Consider the following 15,483-nt stretch of genomic DNA (forward strand, 5'->3'; position numbering starts at 1 on the left):
ATTGCGCGGACAATAGGGAAATTAAAAAGCGTGTCGGTAATAAAAAGCTCGTTTTTTGATAAAATGTGTATAATAAAGTATAATAACGAATAAGAGTGTTTTATGTAATGTATTTTTCTATAATGATCAAAAAATTGAAGTGGAATAACAATTGAGATATCCAATTGAAGAGCGCAGAAACTTAGCATTAAGAGATATTAAAACTTTCAATGGTTAAAAAGTTTTCAATAGAAATTTGAAAGATTTGAAAATTAGAATTAAAAGTAAATTTTAAAATAAGAATTTTGAAAATTTTCAATAGAAATTGAGGAGTATAACAAAAAGATATGAAACAATAGAGCATTAACAAATATGAAAGCATATTTTGTGAAAATATTTTCAAATAGAAATTTTGAAATTTAGAATTACTTGATTAAATTTAAAACTTAAATTAGAATAGAATTTTGAAAGTTTTCAATAAAAATTGAAAATTCTAATGTAAACAGGAAGCTATGAAACAATGTAGTATTAAAAGATATACAAATTTTTATGAAAAATTTTTAATAAATTTGAATACTTAGAATTAATCAATTATACTTGAAACTTAAAATAGAATTTTAAAAATTTTAATAGAAATTACAATTTTTTAAAATTATTAACACGAGCATCTGAGAAAATGTTTTATTTTTCATTTTATTTTTTATATGTTTAAATATAAAATAATTGAAGAATATAGATTAAATTATGAAGAAATTTTGAATTTTATTTCTTGAATAATTTTGTAAATAATGGTATAAAATTCAATTGTTCTCACGTTTGTATTTTTTTCCTATAGTTTCATTATTCACAGAAAAATTTTTTTAATCTAACGATATGAGGCTATAATAAAAATAGTTTGCTTCTAAAATTGATTTATTGGTTTAATGCATTTTGTTTAGAATTTTATATAACGAAAAAGATAAAATTTTCCAATCCTTTAAATATCTTGCTCTCAATTATATTTTAATTTCAACTTTTATTAAATTTTATTTTAAGCAAAATAAATTATTTATTAATTTGAATAATTTCATCGTTAATTTTAGAAATGTTAAAAAATGTTAAATTTGAACAATTCTTTCTAATTTTAAATCTATAAAATTAGAAAATCTAAAAAAACGAAAAAAAAGAAAAAATTAAATTTCAATTCTTTAAAAAAAAAAAAACAATCTATTTGATTTCAATTATCTTTATTGGAAAAATTATCTTATTATTGGAAACCATTCACGAAATTTACAACCCCATAAAATAACCTTGAAAATTTATCTTAGTTGCAATTACGATCGATTTTTTTATTCTATTATAAATATCCTATAAATGCAATTTTATTCCTATATTAAATTTTTAAAATCATTTCACACCTTCCTTACATTAATAATTACAATAAGATAATACAAATAGAAATAAAATAGATATTAAAAAAAAAGAACTAGGAAATTATGCTTGACACAATTTACAAGCTGGGACAAAAAAGCAGAAAAGCGTATACATACAACCATTGCCATTCTTTATTTCGGTCAAGCAGCCTTAAAGATGATGTAATCGTTTGACCATGAATAATGTCTCAAACACGACATTAAAACAAACATACACAATTATTATTCTTCTAGTATTGTAGATTAATATTATTGATCAACTCTGTTCTTTATAATTCTTATTCATAACTTGAATTTTCTTTATTTTAAATTTCATTTATTAATGTGTGGAGTTTATTTACACATACAAACATGTGACAATAATTTAATATTCTACGAAGAGAAGAAGAGAAAATGGACTTTGGTGATTAATACAATGCAGTGACGACATTCCATAACTAGTAACACAAATTTTTCCATAAAGCTAATTACTAATGATATTATCCTACATTAGCAAGATACTATTTGCTAATCTGCCTTATATAATTGTTATTAATAATTTTAACATTTTCATCCGTGATGTAATAATCTTGAATAAATTGTACGCTGTAAGAAATTAAAGTTGTATATTATAATATTTTTAACTAGGAAGTATAAGAACGCATAAGAAGATTATATTAAAATATCAAATTGAAACTCATAATTTAAAAGATAAAAAATAACAATAACTTTCAATAATTTAAAAATTGTATATTTTTAATTGTAACAAATAAACGATATGAAAGTTCTAGAAGAAAAATTTGATAAATTAATATTCAGTTAATTGTCGCATGTACAATTAAATATTTACCTGTATTACAAATTTTGTAGAGGGCGCTAGTACCGCTTCGACTTTGAAATACTAATTGCTGGAGTGTTGCAACATTTTTTCTAGAATTTCAATTCTTAGAATAATGGATTCTAAAACAAGCATATGTCTTTCAAAATTTAAAATATGTATTTTAATTAAAACATTAAAACATTAAAACTAACTAGTTACAATATTATTCAATTATCACACTTTCTAAAAGAATATCACAAAAATATTTCTATATAAATTTCTAGAGTTGGAATTTCCGAGGCTTGCATAAAACTTTAAAATGTATATTTTAAAACAAAATTTTGATAAATTAGTAATGCTTAATTAACTATCACATTTTCTTTCCTTTTTAAATATTTAGCAGAAACATTTCTATAAATTTCTAAAATTGAAATTCCAATTTCTGCCTTTAAAAACTTAAAAAAGATGAATAATTGTTTGTATCTTATTCATAAAAAATATTTATTTTTCATTTTCCATGAAACAGTCAAGAGAAGAGGTCAAGAATTTTCAGAATCCAAATAATTGGCATGTTCTACTCGTGTGCCCACTTAAGTGGCAATGTTGTACTTTCCAATTGTTGTTTCAGAAAAATTTAAAAATTAAATTTATCTTCATTTTTTTCAACATTAATACATTAGACCCTTTTCATTTTCTCAGACGAATGTAAAACATAGAAAGTGATAAAAGTGTGGACTTATTGTCAAATTTCTCTGCCAAAAAATATTAAAGTATTCATATGCAAATTTACATATGGAAATTCGGAAAGCTTTGTCAAACTTTCTCGAGAAATTCCACTTTGTGTGATCCTTGGTCTCGCGTTAGGCAAGACTTCCACAGAAGATTCCTAAAGAAGGGAAGTCATAAAGTTTTGCCCTTTATGGAAAAAAGGTCCGAGAACTTTCACTTTCGTATTCGTTTCTTTTTATTGATTGATCAGTTTGAAATTTAATCTTACATCAAATAATTTCAATCTTCAAAGAATTTGTTTCCTCCAAAGAAACTTAAGATCAAAGTTAATATTAATATTTCTTAAGATAAGAATCGATTTTATGATAATCAAATTTGAATTTAATTAAAATATTAATATTATCTATTTTACAGTTTTCTTTTCATTTTTCAAAAGTATTATATATTTTTTATTTATTTAATTTACAATAGTGACATAATTAAAAAAGTTATATTTTTAATTGCTAACGTAAAAATAATTGTCATTTTATTATAAATGTTACTGATAAAATTTTATAAATGAATTTTCAATTTAAAATTTTAACATGATATTTTTGTAAAATGAATTTCTGAATTTCTACGAATCTTTCATCCTTTAACCTTTATATCAGTAATTAAAATATTCAATATTATTCAATTCCTGATATTTATTAATTTTTTGGGAAGAAAATTTTGAATTTGAAATATAAATAAAAAAAAATATGTCAACTAATAAAGAGATATAACAAAATTTGAAAATTTTTTAAACGAAATATAACAAATTTTTAATTTTATATCATCTTAAAGAATATCTACACTTTATATTAATATTTTTACATTGAATAAATTTAAATTGTTTTTCTTAATTTTCAATCAAATAAATGCTAAATAGAATAATTCAATTTTCTGCTAACCTTAATTTTCCATTCGTTATTGTGAAATTATAGCATTAAGTGAGCTACATAAAAAAAAAAAAAATTCGAGAATTTGTTAGATCTTGATTTGGTCAAATATGTACCAAATGAGAGGCGACACAAAAGGAAATACAACAAAAATAGAAAGGACGATCGATATTAATTGTGTCGAGTGTGCCTCTTAACCTCACCAGACATAACCTCGAAATAAGACATTGTCTTTCTCTACGTCAATCTTCGAATCCAAAAGGCTTCGACATCTATTAGACGATTAGACGTTTAGTTGCATCGTTTGTCACGAATCCTGTAGGGAGACGCTAATAACACTTTCATTTTGATGTACAATTGCACGGAAACTATTTGTTAAAAAGAAAAATTTTACTTATCTGATATCTGGTCAGATCACGAAAGTTTTATCATATTACATTTGTCGAATAAATAATATCCAAGTTATTAATAAGAAGTGAGAAGTAGAAAAATGTTACATTTTCTAATCTAACTCTGGATCAGTTGTAATTTTAATGTTAAAAAATTAAAAATAATAAATTATTTACGTATAAAAAAGCTAAAAAAAAATAAAGAAATTATGAAATTTTTCACCGAAGAAAAATTATTTCATTACAATTACAATTACAATTATTTTTCATGTGTTTAAATTTACTCTTAATGCATTGTACCAATTTTTTATCTAATAAAAAGACGATAATATTCTTTATTACAATTCTCATCAACTATACTTTCAAACTTAAAATATAAATTTTGACTTGACAAAACGATTAAAACTGCCAGCTGACTATCAGTATTGCTTTAAAAAATAAATCAAATCATTAGTTTAAAAAATAGACAAAATGAAAAGGAAGAAATATTTATAATAATAATTCGAAATCATATAATAAGAAAAATTAGGTTAGATTATATTTCCTAATATAATATAATATATGAATGTATCCTAAATATTATTTTTCATTCTACATTTATTTATATTGATATTTATATTTTTATATATTTAACATTACCATTCGTCATTCTGTCACCTCCACTCCTTGTTTTACTATTTGCTTCGAAATCAACTTTGAGGGACGAGGATACTCCTGATCTCGCATATATTTGCATCGATGAATATTTGAAATCAAGTTAACTGCGGTTCCGTGGTTAACTGGAAAGCACAGAAGCGAAAATGCGGTGTCACGAAACTGTGAGGAACCTCCTTTACAAGTTATCAACTCGGATGTATTGCGGTATATGTGGAGCAAAATATTCCTTTATCTTGGATGCTTCGAGAAAAATTTGAAAGTGGAAACCAAACAAAATTGTTGATTTCTTTTAAAAAAAAAAATGTTTAAAATTTTATCTAAATAATCTTTTATATAGAACTATGCAATTTTTATAAATTAATAAATAATAAATTCATTATTGAATTTTCTTAAGAGAATTTTTATTTTTATTGGTAAAATTTTTGAATTATTAAATGATTATAAAATAGAGGATTTAAGAAGATTTAATAAATATTCCAAAATTTTTCCATCTTACTTCATTATTGAAAGAATATATATTTCTATCGATAAATTTCTGAATGAATGTATAATTGAAGAGAGTTCAACGAGTATTTCAGAATTTTTTCGAAATTTTTCTTAGAAAAATAAAAAAAATATTAATGGAACAGTCATCGAAGATTCAAATTATCAACAGAAGATACGAAAAATATATTTATTTATGAAGATTATTAATTGATATACAAAATGTTAATATATTCATACGACACTTTTGAAAGATCGATTTTAGAAAAACAAGCACAAAAATCGATGTATAAAAATCTTGATTAAAGCTTATTTATTAAGTTAGAAACAATAGACACACATGGAACGAATTAGCTGTCTCCATCGCATTGCTGTTTCACTCTTATACTCATCTCACTTTATCCAACAAAAACTTCGATCGCTCGTAATTCGATAAAAAAGCCTCAACCGAAATCTTTGTGTACCAATTTTTACGTTCAGAATCACTCTTCCAAAGAAATTCCACATATATATTAAAACACCTTACGTAAATGACGTAATATATGCACAATAATATACAGAGAAAAACAAAAGAAATGTTCAGAGAAACGAACGAAATTTACGATACGTAATGGAGAAAAATATACAGAAAAATATGGAAATGAATAGAATGAGAAAAAGGGAGGAAAAATTTTTATCATTCAACACATGTGCTGTTTCATACACGTTTAAAGTTATATACAGGGTAACCTCTTTGTTGAATTCAATTCGGTTATCGTAGAATTCGACCAATATCTCTTTTTTTTTTTTTTATTTCACACGCGTTTCTGACCGACTTTCTTCTTCAGAGAACGTAAAGCGTATTGGAGCGTGAAAAATTAGGCTTTTCAGTTTAAAAGAGTGATTCAACGGTATTTCAAATGTAAAGTCTCAATTCTTTGTGTTTTTTTAGAATAATAAATACTTGATAAACCTCAAAAAGATTTATATTTGAATGTAATTTTTTTTTTCTTAGAATTGGATTAAAAAGTTAGTTTCGAAGAAATTTCGTTCAAATTATACCTTTTAACTTTACACTCTGTCACTTTTAACACAGTTTTCTGATGGACGCCATTTTTCACTCATTTAGTGACATTAGTGCCGTTAGTGGCGCATGAATCAACTTAATTTTTTTTTAGAATTTTATCGATCTAACAAAACTTAATTTCGTAAATAAAAAAAATTGATCAATTATATATAAATTTATTTATTTGTATTTTCTTTTAAGTAAAAATAAAAAAATGTTTCTTTTATTTAAAACTATAAAGTGTTGTTAAAAGAAATTACTTTCATGATCTATTTGATACAAAGTTTTATTCATTTTGATATTATAATATCTACTGGTAAGAACGTGATACATTTCTGATACATAGACGAGATTGTCGAAATAGCAAAGGGTTGGAGACACGTAACCCAGAAGCGTGACATACCATAAAGTGTGAAATAATTATCCCTATGAGTTGATATTGACACTCCTAGTGTAATTATCGATCGTTACTAATCGATAACAAATTTTATCGACACAAACTCGGATGTCGAGATTTTCTTTTTTCTCTTTCGAGTCTTCCATCTCGGATGTTTTTAAATTCAATCAATTCCAACGAGAATTCGTAAGAACGTATAGGTTAAAAATAACAATGCCAATCGAAATCGTAATTTCTTCCATCTTTCTTCTTCTTAACGCATCGAACATTTTTCTTTTTATTGTGAAAGAATTTAAAAAATTAACAAATTAAAATTCTGAAATAGATGGAAAATAACACGTTGCACCAACATTGAACTTTTTACAACTTTTTATTCTCTCGTCTCTTTCGAGAAAAGAAAATAACCGATTACGATGAAGGTAACAGGAAAAATGGACGAGAAATAAATTATTTAGAGAAGAACTTGAGAAGATCCCCCAACATAGAAATAAATCCACGTGCCGATCTCTATTTATTTTCTCACAATAATCGTACCCATAACAACGTTGAAACGTGTTATAGAAGAATATACAATAGATCATCCGAATTTTTGATTAGCCAATAACCAAATATTGGCGAAAAATAAATTATTTGGAAAAAATTTTGAGAATTTTTTTTCATGTATATATAGAAATAAATAAACTCGTATCAATATCCATACTTTTTACCATCGTGATAATAATAATTCGATGAATGAATATGATATACGTATGATAGAACGTCAAATTTTGATTGTCCGAATAAATTATTCGAACAAGATTCTCAGAATATTTTCTATACATAGAAAATAAATTGTTCACACTTTTTTCATAAAAGTAATGACTCAATGAAAGAATATATATTTACATATATTTATATATATATTTGCCTAAAATTTTTCTCACTAGATTTACAATTTTCTAATTTTTATTATGATTAATTATATTCTGTTAACAATAATTTCTATTGGATATAGTTTCAATTTTCATTACGATTATTATTAATTACATACTGTATATAATAATTCGATGTACAATTTTCTTGATTTTCATTACGATTAATTATATTTGCTATATATTGGTATTAAAAATTCACTAGATAGTGACAAGTATCCATCTTAAATTCGATGCTATAACTTTCCCCCTTCCTCCACGAATCGAAATTCCAACATGGCAACAATGGACATCGTGTGTCGTTCGATCCACCGCTCTGACATAAGAATCTGAATTATCGAGGAATTCGTTCCGATTCGAAGAAATCGGAATTAAATTCATTAAAAAAATATCATGCTCCTATCCCTTCAAAGGAGTATACGATCGATGCTCAAGATAACACGTCGCGTGTTGTCTCGAATTGAAGAGACAACTTTTACTTTTTCAACAAAAAAAAAAAATAATAATAATAAATGTCACAGACTCGAGACTCCAACGATTAATTATTAAGAGATTAAAATACTGCGTAAATGAGCAACATACATACGATTAATACAGTAACAAAATATTTTAATATTTCAACGTTTTAATATTTTATACTACGCCTGGATAAATAAAACAAGCGAATTATTCGTTTCTCCTTCTAATATTAGATAAAGGGAATTTAAGACAAGATTCGTTTGGAAGATTTTAATAAGAAAAATAATTGGTTACAATTAATAAAAATTTAATAAAATTTCCACAAGAAAAGAAAAAAGAATACTGCAGGGAAAAAATCCACTGAAAAAAATTTTTCACCGATCGAATATAATCGAATCCTTTTTTTCGATGAAATACACGAGAATTGCAGAGAATCCTTTCACGTAACACGCATTATTTAATAAATTTACGATTATTAAACGACTCTCGTTTACACCAAATGTTTCCATTGCCCCACTTTTGATTTGAATCGTTTCTAGGTTATGACACGAATGGATGGATTAACCTCTCTCTTCAAAGACGCGTATTAATTTTTGTTCGAATTAAAATCTGTCGAGGAACACCTTGCAGAATCTTTTTTTAATGATAAAAACAAGAAAGAAAAAAGAAAAAAAAACTCGAAGCACGATATTAGCACGATATTTTATTCTACTGCTTTGAAAGAATCGCATTGCCTTTGATGTCCCAGAGGAGGGTAATCGTTTTATGGAAGGATCGATCGCTGTATTTTTATTCCGAAAGAAGAAAAATTCAAAACTAAAAAACTAACTAAAGAACAATGCCAGGCTTATCTATAATTTCCAAATATCTTGTAATAATTCTCGTATAAGTGATTATAATTAATAATTGATTTTGTTAAAAATATTTTTCAATAAAGAAAAAGAATAAAAAAAAAATACGAAATTTATTTTAACTTGATAAAATTTGTTGATAAAATTTAAATGACCAACTCACCGTTCCCCGTCGTCGTTGAAAGCATAATCCCCCAGTATGAGATCACGAAGTCTGTATCTGGGTGGTAGAATCAATGGTAGACAAGGATCTGGCTCGTTCATCGTGCAAAACGTTTTCTCGAGCCGTGACAATTCTTCCAACGTTGCCTTCGTATACCCCTCGAGGGAGAAGAGAAGGAGATTGTTGATGGTTGCCACTTTGATTGTTGAAAACTGCCTAATTGCACGATCACCGAATCATTGTCTGGAAAGGTGAAGTAGAATGTAAAACGTGTAGAGACTGATTCATTGAAATTAGTTTTCTATATTTTGGGCTTTGAAACGAATCTTTCAAAGATTATTCCACAAATATATTAATATTAGAATTGTAAGATAAAATAAAATGTTTAACGCAGAGAGAGAGAGAGATATTTCGAAATTATTTTCTTACTGTTTTCGTATATTTTTTTGGAGATTGGAATCGATTTGGAAATTATTTTCCTATTTTTGTATATTTTTGAATTTTGGATTTTTAAAATATAAAATGTTATTTGTTATTCAATTATTTTCCTATATTTTTGCATTTCTTTTTATTCCAAAATTTATTCCAAAATTGTAAAACAAAGAAACAAAGATAAAATTAATTAAATAACTCGTTTCTTACTTATGAAGATAAATCATTTTTGAAAAATTCACGCGATGATCTTGAAAAAGAAGAATTGAAGAAAAATTGAACAAATAATTTTAATAATAATAAATCTAACTATAAATAAAATTCGATATTAATTAAAATAATAATTAATTTTACTTTTAAAATATCTTCAACACAAGAAAAAGTCTAATAAAAATTAAATATATCTTGCTTCCGTGTATATGTATATTTTCTTATACGAATAAATTACATCGCAAGCAACACGTATCTATTACATATATACGCGCATCCATCTTCTTATTTTACACCAATGACCACGGGTAAATAGAAGCCACTAATTATTCGATTAGACATGGACGTTGGATACACGACATAATCAAATACGATTCACGTGGGTGGTAATGTTGACGCGTACCAAAACAATGTGCTTCATTTGCACGTGGAAAAAATATTCATTAACAAAGATGATGAATTAACAGGTGTAAATTTGCAAGCTCGAAATAAGAATTGTTCTAATCTCTCGTAAACAACTCGTCGATGAAAATTTACACTTAACGACTAACCGATTAACCTTTCGAGAATTCACATCGAAATTGCTAAAAAACATTTTCTTCTTAGTATTATTATTTTCTTCGCTTTCAATTTTTTTCCCCTTGGAAATTAAATTTATGTCAATGTTGGCTCGTAAGAATTTATAATGATGAGGTTATGACAATGATGTTAAAATAATATGCTATATATCGTATATTTTCAGACGTATATTTCCAACAAACAAAAAATGATTGTCTAAATATGTCCCTATTTATTTCATTGCTTTATTTTATACGCTTTTGAATTTTATCCCACACAGTATATTAATTGTTGCAAAATACAAATATAACATAGCATATCGCATTGTAAACAAGAAAATAAAATTTTTTAGGTAAATATATACATATATATATTAAAAATAAATATATTATTAAATTATTAATATAAATGAATGAATATATTAATATTCTGTATATTATTTGCATGGATGAGTCCCAATTGAGATACATAAATATAATAAATAATATGTAATATAAATTTGGATTTTTTTGTTCGTTGACAAAGTAAGATTAGATTAGATTAGATTCAACGTGGATCACACGAAACATGTAAAATTTTTATAAGATGAAAAAGAATTTTTTCTTTGGCATTTATATTTTTGATACGAATTGCCATTATAATATGCATAAATATTTTTGGATCTCGTTGCATTTTTCGATATCCAAAAATTCTTTCCATTTTTCTTAATCAACTACACTCAAAATATAACATATGTTTCCATTCAAATTAAAATTGTTTAAATTTTTAATTCAACGAAATTCGTTAAAAAAAATAAATAATAGAAATAAATTAAAAAACATGAAATCGCGATAATTTATTTATATTAATTCGATTAAACGAAAACTGGATTGAATCACTTAATAGAATTGAAATTATCAGAATACTATCACAATACATACATCAAGGAAATTAATTTAAGAGACTCGAAAAGCTGTGAATGACAGAATTTTTAATATTAGTGTTGATAGACGTGAAGTTGGCTTTTAACGTCAGCTATATTGAAGGACTGCCAACAAGACGAATATATCAACGATAATTGATCTCAAATTAACGAATAGTGTAACACTTCGAATAATATTATAATTAAAATGACATTCGAAAAACATGTCATCGATCAAATATATTAAAAATAAGTGTGTGTGTGTGTGTTCATAGATCTTGAGTTATTTTTCTATTCTTATCGGATAAATGTCAATTTCATGTCCCAATGCCATGTGTCTACCTCTATGTAACAGTAACTATAGCTCACAGTGTTGAGAATAAGAAACGAAATGGCAAATGTATGATTAGTAATTTTCGAGACGAAATGTGTATATATATAAGTATTATCTATGAGCAGATGTAACGATAAAAATTAATGTAACAATAATAAAATGTTAGATACATTTATTTTTTTTCCAAGATGTGATACTGTTATTATTGTAAAATTGTATTTTATTTTTTAACAAAATTGAAAATTTTTTACGTTAAATGTAAGAAGGAAAATAATTGAATTATAGTATGGAATGAAATACGAATTTCTTTAAAGTCAAAATTTTTTTAAAAGTTTGGTTAAACGCAAAAATAAAAATAATTAAATTACGAATAATGTAGTGTAAAATTTTTCATGCAACTTTTTATCTATATTCATCTTTAAATTTTTTGAAATTATAAAAGCAAGAACAGCTGAAATCCATTAAGTCTAAATTCAATTAAAAATTTCCTCTGCAAATTTTTTCTACTTTTTCCCGAATATTTCAAAATATTCAACTTTTTTCAAAACCAAAAAATTTTTAAAAAGAAGGAAAATTAACGATCCACTCAAATAACTGAATTCAAAAAAATTATATACTTACACAATTCGAATTCCAGTTCGTCGATAGATATCCCATTGTTTTCAATCGAATCGAAATTAAAACATAATCACAAATTCATGTGTACACCTTATATCATTCCTACGATTTCACGATTTTTCTTCACCGATCGTTAAAATCAACATTGTTTGTGTCGGTTACCATGCCATAATGTTAAACAATTCAAGAAAATCCTATCACTCGATATCGATCGGTCACGAGAAGTGCTTTTAACAAGGACCATCGTTTAGACAAATATCGACACTTTTATATGAATGTCTTTGATATTGATCAAATTCGAAAATTTTTCACGATTTGTAAATTCAATTCAATTCGATTCGTTTATTTTGAAAAGTAAAGAAAGATGTTTGTTAAAGTCATTATTTCAGATTGTAAGTTTGTCACTGTTAACAAACACTCACTGTGGCCAGCACGATATTAGCACAATAATTTTGTACTCGACTATCGGCCGACACAATGCAGCAGAAACGTGCTTAGCTTCGAGAAACTTTCAATTGTTTTTCCATTAAAGAGTTATAAATAGGTAATAGGTAAGTTGAGATATCAAGTTTCGATTAATTATTAAAGTGACTCGTTGAAAATCGAAAGAAATGAAATTGTTGAAAATTTACAATAATATTAAAATCAATGAACATTACTGAAAGAAGAAAATTTGCATTCTCACTTGAAAAGTATTTGCAATGTACAATAACGTATTTTAAAAATTTAATAATCTCGTTTTTTCATCGTCAAATACATTAGAAACTAAAAAACTAGAAATTCAAAAAATTCAGTTTAAATTATTTTTTGAAATGGAAAAAAATAACAATAAAAATTAAACCAAACTTTAAATATTACTAATTCTATAAAAAAATCTCAATTTTAAATTATTATCACATTGAAATATTTTCCAAAATAGAACAATTTACAGCAAAAATTAAACGAAAATTTTTTTATTAAAATATTACTAATTTTTTTAAAAAACGCCAATTTTAAATAATAATCACAAATATTATTTATTAAAAGAGAACGAAAAACAACGAAATTTCATATACAAATTTCGCACAGCGGGACTCAATTTGATGAACGAATTCGAATCACGCGAGTAACAACCGTCACATCGAACATGGCGGACGACGCGAGACACGTGTTTGCGATCACGCTTCGATTTGAGGGCGAAATGACAGACGAATTATTCGAAACGCGCGCGACGCTTACTCGACCACGTCTCGCGCTTCAATGGTGACGCATTCTCGCGACCACGACGTCGACGCTTCTGACGACGCCCACCGACCGCCTAACCGACCATCCTACACCTGCTCGGATAAAAAGGGGACGAAAATCCCAGGATTCGATCCTGTGTCCGAAAAAAAAAGAACAAAACTTTGATGTATGGAGTTTTTTTTCTTGGAAACTTTCGATAACCGGCCGAAAACATATTACGATTTATGGTGTTATGGATTTAGTTAGTTTATGATTTTAGTATGATTTTATTTTACTATTTTTTTATATTGTGGAAATCGTATGTACATTGTATACTGTATTTAGACATTGTATATAAAAATCATATATATACTGCAAAGTGTATATAGATATTTGGATATATAGAAATGTGTATACATATATTGTACAACATATATATGTATTTCAATACTGTGTGAAAATTGCGTATATATTATATAGTATGGTATATATATTATATATTATAGTATAGTGGATATATAGAATTTGAATTTTAATAATAAATTAATAAATAATAAATTATTTTCTTGAAAATTATCTATTAATAAATTTGTTAATAATACTTATTTTCGACATAAATATAAAGAAAAAAAAATATAAATGATGTAACATTACTGAAGATGTCGATTATGATGTCATTTCAGACAGAATCCAAATATGCTATTAATAATGATCCAGTTTAAAGATCGTTACAAAAGAAATTACATAGTTAAGTTTCATCATATGAAATTATCTTTGATTAAATATGCAGAAATATCTAAACAAAAGTTTTGCACGTATTAATTGTAAAGAGTGTTTTCAATTTTTTTATAGAAAATAAACAAATAATTGACAATTATGATGTTAAATCTTGATAAATCCTGGAAATTCTCATAGGAAATCATCATAGTTGATGAAATATATTGATAATATATAATTTTTGAGAAATAATCTTAATATTAAATATATAACTATCAAATATTTTTTCCTTTCATATAATTTACATTTTTTCAGATTTTTAACCATTAACTTTCTATTTTTGCTTAATACAAAAGTATTTATACATTTATATGTTTATCTAAATTTTTAAATCATTATTCATGATTATGATATATATTAAAAAATATTAAATTCATGAATAATTTCACTAATTACATTAATTTAAGTGACAAGAATTTCTAATGTTTAGAAATTTCAATGAATATATTTACCATGAAAATTTCTCTAGATAATAATAATGAAAAACAAGAATTCTCAGAATCGCTTCGAGCAGTGAATATAAATAAAAATTTTCGTGAATCGCAATATATTAAAGAATTAAAATTAAATATGATTAAATTCGAAACAAAAATCAAATAACAATTAACATCGAAAAATTTTAAAACGTTAAAGAAAAATTATAAAATAATCTTAATCTAAATTATGGAATAAATAAGTATTAATATTCACTGCTCGTTATGTACATAAAAAGTATAATACGAAAAAAATATAAAACTTACCATTCATAGATAACACCAAAGCATTTAGTAATCCAATAGCTTCTGCCATCTTGACAACGAAATACCGGCATTTCCGAATAAAACGCGCGAAACTGTCACACTCACAAATAAAATATCGTAAAAATGAAAAATTGTTACACTCGTGAATATACATATTTTAAACATACGTGAATAAAGTTATACAAATAAGACGCAAATATTATAAACATTCGCGAATAAATACATATTAAAAAATCGGAAATAATATGTCAAACATTTGCAAATAAATATGCGAATTAAAAACACTCGCGAATAAAACACGCGTACTTTAAATATTTATGACTAAAAAATAAATATTTTAAACTCAAAATTCGTGTACAATTTGAAATTATATACGAAATGAAAACGCGTATAAACGGTAACTCCAATACGTCTAAACGGTATGGCGGTCGAAGCGTAACTGCCTCTCCCCACCTAGCGATCATAACTCTGCGGGCAAAGTCGCGCGTATCGATATCGATAATGGCACAAATATTT

At 25.5% G+C, this 15,483-nt stretch overlaps 1 long non-coding RNA gene across 3 annotated transcripts; it reads right to left on the minus strand.

Moving 5' to 3' along the window:
- Positions 1 to 1,685: 1,685 nt before the first annotated feature.
- Positions 1,686 to 15,408, minus strand: LOC147657225 (uncharacterized). 3 transcript variants are annotated; one of them, XR_015292728.1, is made up of 5 exons: positions 14,968 to 15,408; positions 9,195 to 9,437; positions 4,868 to 5,007; positions 2,221 to 2,330; positions 1,686 to 1,976 (listed from the first exon to the last, which is right to left on the minus strand). It is a non-coding gene; the product is annotated as an uncharacterized LOC147657225 (long non-coding RNA). The 3 variants fall into 3 exon arrangements; XR_015292727.1 differs by lacking the exon at positions 14,968 to 15,408 and adding an exon at positions 12,251 to 12,839; XR_015292726.1 differs by lacking the exon at positions 4,868 to 5,007 and having other exon boundaries at positions 14,968 to 15,090.
- Positions 15,409 to 15,483: the final 75 nt, after the last annotated feature.

This window comes from Apis florea, unplaced genomic scaffold, assembly GCF_048593485.1.
Source record: "Apis florea isolate Af1SG1 unplaced genomic scaffold, ASM4859348v1 contig_3203_pilon, whole genome shotgun sequence".
Lineage (NCBI taxonomy): Eukaryota > Metazoa > Arthropoda > Insecta > Hymenoptera > Apidae > Apis > Apis florea.